Source organism: Apium graveolens, chromosome 2, assembly GCF_009905375.1.
Source record: "Apium graveolens cultivar Ventura chromosome 2, ASM990537v1, whole genome shotgun sequence".
Classification (NCBI taxonomy): Eukaryota; Viridiplantae; Streptophyta; class Magnoliopsida; order Apiales; family Apiaceae; genus Apium; species Apium graveolens.
This window is the reverse complement of record NC_133648.1, coordinates 196,486,936-196,501,509: the sequence shown is the minus strand read 5'-3', so window position 1 is coordinate 196,501,509 and position 14,574 is coordinate 196,486,936. Positions and strand designations below refer to the sequence as shown.

The window sequence follows — 14,574 nt, the reverse complement described above, 5'->3', positions numbered from 1 at the left end:
ATGCTAAAGGTAATAACTATGGCTATAGAAGGAAGTAATAATGAAGTTGTGATCTCATGAGTGTTTTATTATTGATAAATTGAAGTGTTAGTTAAGTGGTTAATTAAGTAGTTAATTATAGTTAATATTTAATCAACAATTTTAAGTGTTATTATCTTAACATTGAGAAGTAGTCATACATTGGTGAGTGAGTTAAATTAGACAATAACTTAGTCTGAGTCTCTGAGGGAACGAACTAGAAAGTATGCTATATTACTTGCGAACACGTATACTTGCGTGAATATTAGTGCGTGATTTCACCCTAACAAGTTTTTGGCGCCGCTGCCGGGGACTCGGCGTATTTGTTTAGTTTATGTACTTACCATCATTGGTCATTAGGACTCAGTGATTAGGACGTAGTAGTTAATTACTCTTTTAGGTTGTGTTTCAGGTACTTTAGGAAACGTTTATGCAAACTCGTTCTCGTGCTCGCAAGAGGACCTTAGATACAGCTGAGGAGAAAGACGAAGTTCTTGATACACCGGAGAAGTTAGATTTTGAGGATTCTGATTCAGGAACTGAGCAGAAAGAACCAGTAAACATGGGAGATCGTATTGTTCAAGCTGATCCAGCTCTTATGGATTTTTCTCGGCCTAAAATTGATGACATTCAGTCAAGCATCCTTCATCCGGCTATTCAAGCTAACACCTTTGAAATCAAGCCGGGCACTATTCAGATGGTGCAGAATTCTGTTTCTTTTGGAGGAGCGGCAACTGAAGACCCCAACATGCACATAAGGAATTTTGTCGAGATCTGCAGCACTTTTAAGTATAATGGCGTGACTGATGAGGCTATCAAGTTGAGGCTTTTCCCATTCTCACTGAGGGATAAGGCTAAAGACTGGTTACATTCTGAACCAGCTGGGTCAATCACTACGTGGCAAGATCTTGCGCAAAAGTTTCTGGTGAAGTTTTATCCAATGGCAAAGACTGCTGCTATGAGGAGTGCTCTTACTCAATTTGCGCAGCAACCTACAGAATCTATGTGCGAGGCTTGGGAACGCTACAAGGAAATGTTGAGAAAATGTCCACATCATGGAATGCCGGATTGGATGGTAATCACTGGTTTTTATAATGGTTTGGGGGCCCAATCTCGGCCCATGCTCGATGCAGCAGCTGGAGGCGCCTTATGGGCTAAAAGCTATACTGAGGCGTATAATCTTATCGAGACGATGGCTGCAAATGAGCATCAAAACCCAACTCAGAGGATGACGTCAGGCAAGGTAGCAGGTATTCTGGAAGTTGATGCAGCCACCGCTATTGCAGCCCAGCTCCAAGCGCTATCAATGAAGGTTGATTCTCTGGCTACGTATGGAGTTAATCAAATAGCTATGGTTTGTGAGCTTTATGCAGGTTCTCATGCTACGGATCAGTGTTCTCTTGTCAACGAATCTGTTCAGTATGTGAATAATTATCAGCGACAACAGCAGCCTGTGCCAGCGACCTATCATCCTAACAACAGAAATCATCCAAATTTCAGCTGGGGGAATTATCAGAATGCTATTCAGCCACCATATCAGCAAGGAGTAAGTAAACAGTTTAACCCACCTGGATTCCAGCAACCACAGCAGTATGCTACCAGGCAATCATATCCTCAACAGGGAAGTGCAGCTGCACCTACTAGTGCTGATTTTGAGGAACTTAAGCTGTTGTGCAAGAGTCAGGCGGATTCTATCAAGACCTTGGAAAATCAAATCGGTCAATTAGCCAATGCAGTGCTCAATCGTCAACCTGGCACTCTTCCCAGTGACACGGAAGTACCAGGCAGGAAGGAAGCCAAAGAGCAAGTCAAGGCTATTACCTTAAGGTCTGGAAAAGTAGCTGATGCTGAAAAGGCAAAAGAAGTCGAAGCTGAAGTTAGGGATGAAGAATCTAAACAAAAGGAGAAAGCGGCGGAACCAAGGAAGACTACTGTTGAACACACTCTGCCTGAGGCTAATACAGGGGAGAAACAGCTCTATCCTCCACCACCTTTTCCTAAGAGATTGCAGCAACAAAAGCTGGATAGACAGTTCGGGAAGTTTCTGGAGGTGTTCAAGAAACTTCACATCAATATACCTTTCGCTGAGGCTCTGGAACAAATGCCTAGTTATGCGAAGTTTATGAAGACTATTCTCTCAAGGAAGGTGAAACTGGATGACCTTGAAACCGTTTCTCTCACGGAAGAATGCAGCGCTGTTCTGCAGCAAAAGTTACCACCAAAACTGAAAAATCCAGGAAGCTTCACCATTCCTTGCACCATTGGCAATCTAACTTTTGACAAGTGCCTTTGTGATTTAGGAGCAAGCATTAATCTGATGCCCTTGTCGATCTTTAAAAAGCTGGATCTGCCTGATCCAAAACCCACATACATGTCGCTATAATTGGCAGACCGTTCCATTACTTACCCAAGGGGCATAGTTGAGGATGTGCTTGTCAAGGTGGATAAGCTCTTCTTTCCTGCAAATTTTGTTATTCTGGATTTTGAGGAAGATAAGAAGATTCCCATAATCTTGGGGAGGCCTTTCTTGGCTATTGGTCGTACCTTGATAGATGTGCAAAAAGGGGAACTTACTATGCGGGTCCAAGATCAGGATGTGACCTTCAACGTATTCAAGGCAATGAAATTCCCTACAGAAGATGAGAAGTGCTTAAAAGTGGATGTGATTGATTCTGCGGTTACGTCGGAACTCGATCACATGCTAATGTCTGATGCATTGGAAAAGGCCTTAATGGGGGAATTTGACAGTGATGATGAAGATAGCAACGAGCAATTACAATATCTGAACGCTTCTCCCTGGAAGCGAAAGCTGGATATACCATTTGAATCTCTTGGTACTTCTGACCTCAAGAACGCTGAAGGGAAGCTCAAACCATCAATAGAGGAAGCACCTACCTTGGAGCTCAAACCATTACCTGAACACTTGAGGTATGCTTTTTTAGGTGATTCATCTACGTTACCTGTTATTATTTCAGCTGACCTTTCAGGTAGTGAGGAAGACAAGCTCTTAAGGATTTTGAGAGAATTCAAATCGGCTATAGGATGGACCATAGCAGACATCAAGGGGATAAGTCCTTCATATTGTATGCATAAAATTCTGTTAGAGGAAGGTAGTAAGCCAACTGTGGAACAGCAACGAAGACTGAATCCCATCATGAAGGAGGTGGTGAAGAAAGAAATTCTGAAATGGCTAGATGCAGGCATCATTTATCCTATTTCTGACAGCTCGTGGGTGAGCCCTGTACAATGTGTTCCTAAGAAAGGAGGTATCACTGTGGTCGCAAATGAAAAGAATGAGCTCATCCCTACTCGAACAGTTACAGGATGGAGAGTATGCATGGATTATAGAAAATTGAACAAAGCCACAAGGAAGGATCACTTCCCTCTCCCATTCATTGATCAAATGCTTGACAGATTGGCGGGACATGAGTATTTTTGTCTTCTGGATGGTTATTCCGGGTATAATCAGATTTGTATTGCACCAGAGGATCAGGAAAAGACTACCTTCACTTGTCCATTTGGCACATTTGCTTTTCGTAGAGTTTCGTTTGGGTTATGTGGCGCCCCGGCCACCTTTCAGAGATGTATGATGGCTATATTCTCTGACATGATTGGAAATAACGTCGAAGTGTTCATGGATGACTTCTCCGTCTTTGGACACTCATATGATGAATGCTTGAATAATCTGCGCGCCGTACTCAAAAGATGCGTGGAAACTAATTTGGTGCTTAATTGGGAGAAATGTCATTTTATGGTGCGTGAAGGCATTATCCTTGGGCATAAGGTCTCTAGCAAAGGTCTGGAGGTGGACAAGGCCAAGGTGGGAGTCATTGAAAATCTTCCCCCACCTAATTCGGTGAAAGGAATCCGTAGTTTTCTCGGTCATGCGGGTTTTTATCGGCGATTCATCAAGGACTTTTCAAAGATATCAAGCCGTTGTACAATTTACTTGAGAAAGATGTGCCTTTCAAATTTGATGATGAATGTTTGGCAGCATTCGAGACTCTCAAGGAGAGTTTGATCACGGCACCAGTTATTACAGCACCAGATTGGACAGAACCGTTTGAGATGATGTGTGATGCGAGTGACTATGCGGTAGGTGCAGTTCTGGGACAGCGCAAGAAAAATCTCTTCCATGTGGTCTACTATGCGAGTAAGACTTTAAATGGGGCCCAATTGAACTACACCACTACTGAGAAGGAGCTTTTGGCTATAGTCTTTGGCTTTGAGAAATTTCGATCTTATCTGCTTGGTACGAAAGTGACAGTATTCACTGATCATGCAGCTATTCGCTATCTGGTTTCTAAGAAGGATTCGAAGCCGAGACTCATTCGTTGGGTGCTTTTACTTCAAGAATTTGAGTTAGAGATCAAAGATAGAAAAGGTACTGAGAATCAAGTAGCTGACCATCTCTCTAGGTTGGAGAATCCCGATTCTACTTCACAAGATAGAACGTTAATCAATGAATCTTTTCCGGATGAGCAGTTGTTTGCAATTCAGGAGGAAGAACCATGGTTTACAGATATTGTAAACTATCTTGTCAGCAATATAATGCCTCCTGATTTGACATCCGCGCAAAAGAAGAAGTTTCTGCATGAGGTGAAGTGGTATATGTGGGATGAACCATATTTATTTAGACATGGAGCTGACCAGATCATCAGGTGATGTATCCCGTTCTGTGAGACGGAGGGGATATTACGAGACTGCCATTCCACGGTTTATGGTGGACACTATGGAGGTGAGAAGACGACAGCTCGTATTCTACAAGCAGGTTTTTTCTGGCCTACCTTGTTCAAGGATGCTCATCAGTTTGTTTTAAGGTGCGATCGTTGCCAAAGAGTGGGAAATTTGTCAAGGAAGGATGAGATGCCATTAAATGTGATGCTTGAAGTCGAGGTCTTTGATGTATGGGGAATCGATTTCATGGGGCCTTTTATCTCGTCTTGCAATAATCAGTACATCTTGCTGGCAGTCGATTATGTCTCAAAATGGGTCGAAGTTAAAGCTTTACCGACAAATGATGCAAAGGCAGTGCTAAATTTTCTTCAAAAGCAAATTTTCACAAGGTTTGGAACACCTCGGGTAATCATAAGTGATGAAGGATCGCATTTTTGCAACCGTAAGTTCACTTCTATGATGCAGCGTTATAATGTGAATCATCGAGTAGCTACTGCCTATCATCCGCAAACAAATGGTCAAGCGGAAGTGTCTAACAGAGAGATAAAGCGCATTCTAGAGAAGGTTGTTTGTCCGTCAAGGAAGGATTGGTCTTTAAAGCTCGATGAAGCTGTTTGGGCTTACAGAACAGCATACAAAACTCCACTTGGGATGTCACCGTTTCAGTTGGTGTACGGTAAGGGATGTCATCTACCGGCGGAGCTTGAGCATAAGGCCTACTGGGCATTGAAGAAATTGAACCTGGATTTAGATGCAGCTGGTAAGAAAAGAATGTTTCAGCTTAATGAACTTGATGAATTTCGACTTCAAGCGTACGAGAATAACAAAATGTATAAGGAAAAGGTGAAGAGGTGGCACGATAGGAAGCTACATCCTAAGTTATTTGTGCCAGGGCAACAAGTTCTGTTATTCAACTCTCGGCTTCGACTTTTTCCTGGGAAGTTGAAATCAAGGTGGTCTGGACCTTTTATTGTCAAAACTGTGTTTCCACATGGAGCGGTGGAAATTTTTTAGAATGATTCGGACCAAGCATTCAAGGTTAACGGTCAGCGGTTGAAGCACTACTATGGGGACATGGCAAACCGAGAGGTGGTTAGTGCCATGTTGTTGACTACGTGAGAAAGGTACGGAACGTCAAGCTAATGACGAAAAAGAAGCGCTGCGTGGGAGGCAACCCATGAATTGTTGTTACAGGAACCCTTAGAAGTTAATAACCTATCCAAAAACACAAAAAAATCAGAAAACAGGGGCTGAAAAAAAAAAATTCCAGAGACCCTCTGCGCGCCCGCGTAGCTATGCTGAGCGGCCGCGCAGCTTGCTGCGTGACCGCGCAGAAATGCTGAGCGGCCGCGCAGGGGTCGAGTTCCAGAATTTTTTTTTTTTACAGTTCAGAGAAAAAAAAAAACAAAAACACACAAAAAACCCATCACAGCCCATAAACCCACGAATTCTTTTCCCATTACCCCATGATTTTATCCCTCAACCCCACTCCTAATCTAATTTAACCTACTCCACACCCTATATATATATACACCTATCCCACATATCTCCCACAAACTTCTTGCACTTAAACCCTCACATAAACATCAAAAATCAGTTCTTACACACTTTTATTCACAAATCAATGGCACCCAAGATAGCACGCACTATTGACAGCAGCAGCACAGTTCCTACTGCTGATTCATCAAGGGGTACTGCTGCAAGGCCTCGGTTAACTGACAGAGCCGCGGAGGAGGAGTACACTAGGCTGTTGGGGAAGCCGATTCTGAAGGAGAGGGGGTTTTTACCATCAGGGAGGGATGGTGAGTTGTTGCCCATGATTGCAGAGAAGGGGTGGATAGCTTTTTGTGAGTCACCCGAAGCAGTACCGATGAGTGTTGTTCGCGAGTTCTACGCGAACGCGAAGGCTGAAAAGAATGGGTTTTCTGTAGTTCGTGGGTTGACGGTTGATTATCATCCTGCGGCGATTCGCCGTGTGATTGGACAGCGAGAGAGGAAGCCCGAGGAGGAGAACTGGAATGAAAAGACTGCTGAGGACTTTGACTTGGATTTGATTTGTGCTACTCTCTGTCGACCGGGCACAGTTTGGAACCGCAGTCCAGCCAATAATGAGTATCGTCACTTTCCGGCGATCGCCATGAACAGGTATGCCCGTACATGGAATGCATTTATATGTGCTAATATTTTGCCTTCTTCACATGCACACGAGGTCACAGTTGAGAGAGCACAGTTGTTGTGGGGAATTCTGAATGAGGAATACTATGTGGACCTTGGTGAGTTTATCTACCAAGGAATTCTGAAGTTTTTGAGGGGAGCAAAGCATATGAACATCCCTTATGCATCCACGGTTACAAAGCTATGTCGTGCAGTAGGAGTGAACTGGCCGGCTCATGAGCAGTTGCAGTTGCCAGCAGCTCCGATAGATTCTGGCACTCTGAATGGGATGCAGGAGTGGACCGGTGGTGAGCCTGAGGAGCATGGGCTGGGTTATCATCTTCCAGGAGGGCGTCCAGCACGAGGTGCTACTATGGCCAGGCCAGGGCGTGGTGAGGTTAGTTCTTCGAGAGCTCAGGAGGGTGCTGGGATGGGTGATGCCCAGTATAGGAGGCTTTCACGGCGGATGGATGCCATGTATGAGACGCAGAGCAGGTTTGCTCAGGAGCTCACCCTTGCGTTAGGGACTGCTTTTCGAGGCCTTGGAGCTGATATCCAGTGGCCAGTTTTTGGTGAGGACTCTGCATACCCGCCGCCTGATACTCCACCCACTGAGGGTGATGATGATGATGACTCCGAGTAGGTATACCCTGTGTTCCTTTCTACTACCTTCACTGGGGACAGTGAAGATTTTAAGTTTGGGGGTGGTAGTTAAGGAATATTTTGTGTGTGTCATATAGCTGCATATTCATGATAGTTAGTTCATATAGTTGCATAATTTTTGCCATATAGTTTTTTTTATATATATAGCTTTATTTGTTTGTCATATCATATAGCTCATGCATATACCATGATCCCTTTTGCAATGATTTATTGACTGAATTGTGATATTGATGCGAGTGTAGTGATAGCATTAAAGTGATATTAAGTTGTGTAGGATTGATATGCATGCTAGAAGCACTTGTATTGTCACTAAGTCTTAGAGAATGCTTATGGACTAGATTGTTGTTATGATCTGATTATTTTCGAGGATAATCTATTTATTATGCTTAGAATTTGATAATAGGTTCTTAGTGGTAAAGGCATGAAAAAGAAAAAAAAATGGAGTAAAAATGGAATTTGTTGCTAGTTGTGGCTAGGCGTCAAATGGCTAGTAGCCGGCTCGCATGTTATGCGAGTAGTCTAGGGTTGAGCAAGATGGAGCGAAACGCACTTGCTCAGAGTTATTAAAAAAAAAAATTGCAAAATTGATCAAGAGTGGGCTCTTTGGTATTCGAGTTATTAAGTTCTTAGGGGACTTTGTGCCTAGTGACCTAAGGCTTTTAGAGTCTGGGATCCGCTAACCTAACGCTCGTTACATGAATACCATTGTATAAGTCTTTTGTGGACCTCACTCATTGCACGGTCAAATAAGCATTTGAGTTGTAAATAAAAAGCACGATTCCGTAGTAAGCTCCAAAGTTCTTGTAGTGTTGTATATCACTTTGTGCCTAGAATTTTTATTCTTTGTATAATCGTAGGATTGCCTTGAGGATAGTCTAGTCATAGTAATTGGTCTAGTTCCAAAGCATATCTGTTAAGCATTTGCACACACCACGTTTCTGGCTGTATGTCCGTTTGCATGAGTTTATTGATCTTTAGTGTCTAACTGCATTCGTTGAGACGTGACAATTTGGTTGGTTAATTGTAGTAAGGGGGATCGTTGTATTTTCATATAGATTGCATTCATGCATATTTTTATTTGTTTTTGAGTCTGTGACGCTTGAGGACAAGCATCGATTTAAGTTTGGGGGTGTGATAAGTGGCATTTTATACCACTTAGAACGGCTTAAAATGGCTTAAATTGGTGTCTTGAAATCAAGTATTTTGTGTATTTGATGCGTTTTTCTAGTGTTTATGCATTTCAGGGTATTAGTTGCATTTCGGAGAAGGAATCATCAAGAATAAGCCTTGGCATGTGTTCACCATTGCGAGAGGAAAAGAACGGGCAGATTACGGCAAAGAAACGGAGTAAACCTGGAAATTTTCCAGTAGGGTCCTGCGCGCCCGCGCAGAAATGCTGAGCGGCCGCGCAGGGTCGGGGAAAAAGATATATTATTTTAGACTTCTACTTCTGTTTGGCTTCCAACTTCTATGTAATCTGAGTTTTATGGGACTATTATATAGGTAGATTTGAGACGTTTTTCACAGAGTATTAAGAGGAGATTATGTTTTAGATTGTGTTTTGCAAGAAGCGAAGGAGATAAGGAAGAAGACCGATTTAGCACACAGCAACGAAGAGGAAGCATATATTCTTGTGATTCTTGTTTCGTTGTAACGTTGGATGCTAGTTTTCTTGCTTTGACTTATTTACTCTTGTGACGTACTCTGTTTTAATATAATTAGTTTAGTTGTTATTTTCTTGTGTTTGTTTATCATGATTTCATATGAACCCATGATGGCGATAAGTTCTATTATGGGCTAATCGTGATCATGGGGTTGCAACGGATTTATTATGGAATTTTTTAGATAATTGTTTAATACTTTAGTGTGTGATGATTGCATGATATCTAGTATTGGTTGTGCGTATTCGTCTTATGTGCGTCGCGAACATATAAGATAGGGTGTTAATCTCTTGTGAAGTGACGGTGGATCTTGAGATTTAGAACTTGCCATGCTAGCATAGGTTCATGTACGTTGTGCATGATTAGTGGGTAACTCTAACAGTTTTATTTGCCCTATGTAATCAAAAAAGAATAACTTGTGCTTAAATCGTTGTGTTGTCAATTTCTGTAGATATATAGGAACTCAACATAATTGATGACTATTCAACTTCTATCTTAATTGTGGATGTTTGGTAGAATGGTATTAGTACAATGAAAGTTGGCTTTTATCAGTTTCGTGTTATTCGATTAATATCATCACTGTCACATGCTAAAGGTAATAACTATGGCTATAGAAGGAAGTAATAATGAAGTTGTGATCTCATGAGTGTTTTATTATTGATAAATTGAAGTGTTAGTTAAGTGGTTAATTAAGCAGTTAATTATAGTTAATATTTAATCAACAATTTTAAGTGTTATTATCTTAACATTGAGAAGTAGTCATACATTGGTGAGTGAGTTAAATTAGACAATAACTTAGTCTGAGTCTCTGAGGGAACGAACTAGAAAGTATTCTATATTACTTGTGAACGCGTATACTTGCGTGAATATTAGTGCGTGATTTCGCACTAACAGGTAACTACTGCAAAATTTTATCCTTCTTTACCAAGATTTGGTGTCATTAACCTTAATTTATCTCTAGAGAATAATTAGGGAGTAGATTAGTATTGTTGTTATTGTTAGGGAATTAATTTTTGCAAGTGTTGCAAAATTTCAGCCTTTAAGCTGTATGTATACACCTAATAAATTGATAAGATATAATTAAGGGGCTTGAGATTTATTGATTTAATTGTTTATTTATTTATTTATTTATTTATTATTTTAACAAAAGGGGACTACAAATTAAAAGGGTTGTAGAACTGTAAATAAGGGTATTCCCAGATGTGTTGGTTGCTGTGGTAAGGGTCCTAATTTGCAAAAGATAAACAGGGGGGAGAACAACTGTACGTGAGTTGTTTGGAGGAGGAGAACGGGCGGAGCCACCGCGGCTGTGGAGTCGCCGGCGGTGGTTTCCGACATGGTGGCGGAAAACGGACGTTGCAGGAGAAGAAGGGAAGATCTGTGTGGTGTGTTTGGTTGTATGTATTTGTGCAGTGGTGGTGGAGGGTGGTCGGTCGGAGACGGAGAAAACGGAGAGGAAGTGTTGATTGTGTTGTTGTTGTGTTGCATGTTGGTGCAGAGAGCAACCGAGAGTGAGACATGGAGAGGCTAATAGAGGGAGAGATTGAGGGAAAGAGAGAGGAGAGATTGATTGAGAGTGGTTGAGAGGAGGGAGTTGTGTATGTGTGATGTTGGTACAGGGGAAGGGGGATGACGGCGGAGCCACCACCGGCGTGGTGGTGGTGTTCGATAGTTGCAGAGAGGGAGAGAGGGAAGAAGAGAGAGAGCAGAGAGAAAGAGAGAGAGGGAGAGAGAGAACAAGAGAGAGAGAGAGAACGAGAGTGAGGGAGAGAAAGAGAGCAAGAGGGAGAGAGATTTTAGCCGGAAAATGGGTGGGTAATAATTTCTGGAAAATGATTGATGGGAGCTTGTAGATCGGGCCATGGGCAGCAGAATTATGCGAAGAAAATTATGTTTCGGGTTAACCGAAAAACGGCCGGTGGCGGTGGCTCCGACCGGCGGCAGCCATGGAAGGTGATGAGGTGGTGGGGGGAGGAAATGTTGAGGATGAGTTTGGGGAAGATGGGGGTAAATCTGTAAATTGGTAAAATAAAATTAAAATGAGTTGATAAATAATAAGTATTATTAATTGGATAATAAATAATGGGTAATAAATGAAATAAAAGAATGGGATAAATAAAAGTGACATTAAAACAAAAAAAGGGGAAATAGTTGGATTATTGGGAAAAAGAAATTAGATAAAAGTAACGTATTATTATTTTTGGTTAAACAAGAATTTGAGTATTAATTTATGGAATATAGTATAAGTGGTGATTAAAAATAATACAAGATACTTAGAGTGAATGCATTGTTACCAAGTTATTTAATAGTAAAATAATTATGAAATAAAAATAGAAGAGTGTAAATGTGGTTATAAATAAAGTCAAGTTCTAGGGATATTATCGTCAGCTTAGTATAATTTAATAAATAAAATGACTGGATTAATTCATTATTAAAATAAAAAAAAATAAAAAAATTATTGGCATTAAAATATTTTAAGAAAGAATATTTAGAGTGAGTGTTTGAGCTCCTTTCTCGAATATTTTTTAATTTTTTTTTCCTTATTTTATGAATTGATAGAAATTCTATTTTTCCTCGTGGAATATTGGAGCAATATTGAGTTTGCGTATTGTTTTAAATTATTATAATTATTCTTAGCATACAGGCGAGCAAGGCAAGTTTACTATCTCTCCACTCACCTTAAAAATATTTGTTTTCGTAAATGTTTTTAATTATATTTTCCTCGAGTATTTTTATTTCAAATTTATTTATTTATTTAAAAATGATTTATTTTCTGAACTTTTAAAATATTATCATCATTTTGGATTAGCTATTTGTATTTAAATTTCTTCGATCGATTACCCTATCTTTTAATAAACCTTAGTCGTGCTCATTGTTCGAGACGACTCCTTTTAATTTCTTTTAGTTAAGGTTTGATTCCTTAATTCGGGTCAACCACATTCGTTTCTTGTCGGTTACATCTATTGTCCAGATGTATCCACTTTTATTGAAGTCAAGGACTGATTCATTGTTTGAATCAGAAATTATTAGGAAATATGTTAAGTTTATTACTCGTAGTGATTGGTCCTACTCACAATAGTCCTGAACGTTATTTAGTCGTTTGGTTATTCTTCTGATTTGAGATAACTAAATAATTTTTCTTTGAACTTTACCCATCTCTTTGTTCGAGATGGTCACCTCTTTTGCTTTCCAGACGATGCCTTGTCCGTGTCGTCTAAAATTATTTCCTTGTTCTCTGAATTAATCCATTTTTCGGGTTAATGTAATTTATTTGGAAAGTGCTAGCTGTGTGCTAGACTTAACAAATAAATTTTCTAGTGTCTAGCTTCGCTATCAAGGAATTACTCGGGGATTCATATTCAAAACTGGTCAACATGGTCCAGAAACGTTGACCATGATTATATGGTCCGGAAATGTTGACCATATCCAATCTGGTTCGTGATGGTTAACCATGGTTAGTGACAATGTGTTATGTTCAAAGTGACATTTGCTCTGTGGTAGACAGGGTTGTGTGATAACCCATTAATGATTAATTGCTAGCAAAATTTAAAATGTAAGGTGGGACTTGCCTGAAGGCACTGGTCACGCTACACGCGAGTTCTGCAGGAGTCGATACTTGTGTCATGGTAGTTGATCGAGCCATGGGGTATCGAAAGGTAGACGACCAGTATGCTCTTGTGTCATGTTGTTTAAAGATGTGTTTGAGTTGTTAACATTCTCATATTTGAGTTTTATTATTTAAGTCGTCAGTTATCGTTTATTCTAAAAAAAAAAATCAAATGTATTCTGTTATTTCCTATTTTTGGGTGTTGGTTAAATAGTGAATTTGCTGAGCATATTAATGTTCACTCTTTCTATCATTACATTTCTTTTAGCAGTCAAATCAGAAAATGATAAACATCCAAATCCGCGTGCGAAGGGCAAGAAAAAGATGCCAAGTTCAAGCATGGATCATTAGACTGTCTGTGTGCCAGCCATATGTTATGGAAGTCGCCTAACAGTGGAATAAATTTTAGTTATGTAATAAAGTTCTAGTGGTTGATACTTTGGTTCGCGGAGTTTGTATGGTATTAGTATGTGATCCTTGGATCTGTGGACGTGATAAGATAAATGTAATAAAAGTACTTTTTATGCTATTGTAATAATAAACAGGTATTTAATACACTACATGATGTGGCGACCCAAATCCGTGAAAGAGCGGGTTTGGGGGTGCTATAGTTTCGAGCTTTTAAATATTATTTTAAAGGCTCGATAAATATTATAAAATTATTTTAAAGTCGTATTTAGGTATTCGAACCCTATTATTTAATTATTAAATGATTCGGAGACCGTTTTAATTCTGAAAAATGTTCAAAAATTCATAATAAATCAACCGTTCGTCCGTTTAATACGAAACGAACGCCTCTAGACTCAGAAAAATATATTGCTCCGAATAAAAATATTTTCGGGACCTAAATTCCTTTGTATCTAATGGACGTTTATTTTAGGGATCATTCCGAGTCGATAATCATTTGATAAAATTTTCTTTTTGACCTGATTTCAATTCTAAACGTATTAAGACCTATCTTTTGTCGATTTAACTTATATGCTACATGAATTACGTGATTATTTGTTATATGATTATATGCCCTATGTGTACGTATTATGTGAATAATGAGTCAGCGTGTCTTTTAAACGTTATCTGTATGAGATGTGATTCCTATCTATTATTATCGGGCGGATAGACGATAGGGATAAGTGTGTAAACTAGTCAATTATATATTGTCAGTTCATTGAATAGTATAATTTGTGATAGATGCACATAGTGCGAGACGTTCAAAGCTAGATAGAGATGGTAGAGGTAAAGCCTGATTGCATGTAGTATTGAAACGAGTGGATTCAGAATAAAGATAAACCTAAGAGGGTAAATGATAAGAAAGGTCAAATAGCCCGTCAAGGGTAATACAAATGCGACAGGACTGAGTGATATGACAGCTAGTTAAAGATCGGAGGATTATCTATTGAGGCAAGTATTCCTAACCTTTCTCCTAAAATAATGTAAATATTTATTCGCTCATATTCTAAGTTCATAATAGTTAACTATTTTATATTTCACTGCAATTACTCTTATTATGCCAGTCCTTTTCATTATTGTTCCTATAATTCGATTGCTCTCTTGAGCAAATACCCATTCGTTCGGGTTATTTGCGAACCCTGATTTGGGCTGTTTTGAAATCAAAATGATTTGATATCAAAATACTCTACGGGCTGGACGGTTACTATTAGGACCAGTGATAAGCTGGATCCTATGGGTCATGGATGAACCGGACCCTTAGGCCATAGTCACCTGGATACCCCATATGTTGGTTGGATCTATGCAGTTGGGTATAGATTCGCACTATATCTTGACTGATCAGCAGGT

At 39.9% G+C, this 14,574-nt stretch overlaps 1 non-coding gene across 1 annotated transcript; it reads right to left on the bottom strand.

Moving 5' to 3' along the window:
• Positions 1-973: 973 nt before the first annotated feature.
• LOC141709406 (small nucleolar RNA R71) lies at positions 974-1,080 on the bottom strand. The gene has a single exon (XR_012569984.1). It is a non-coding gene; the product is annotated as a small nucleolar RNA R71 (small nucleolar RNA).
• Positions 1,081-14,574: the final 13,494 nt, after the last annotated feature.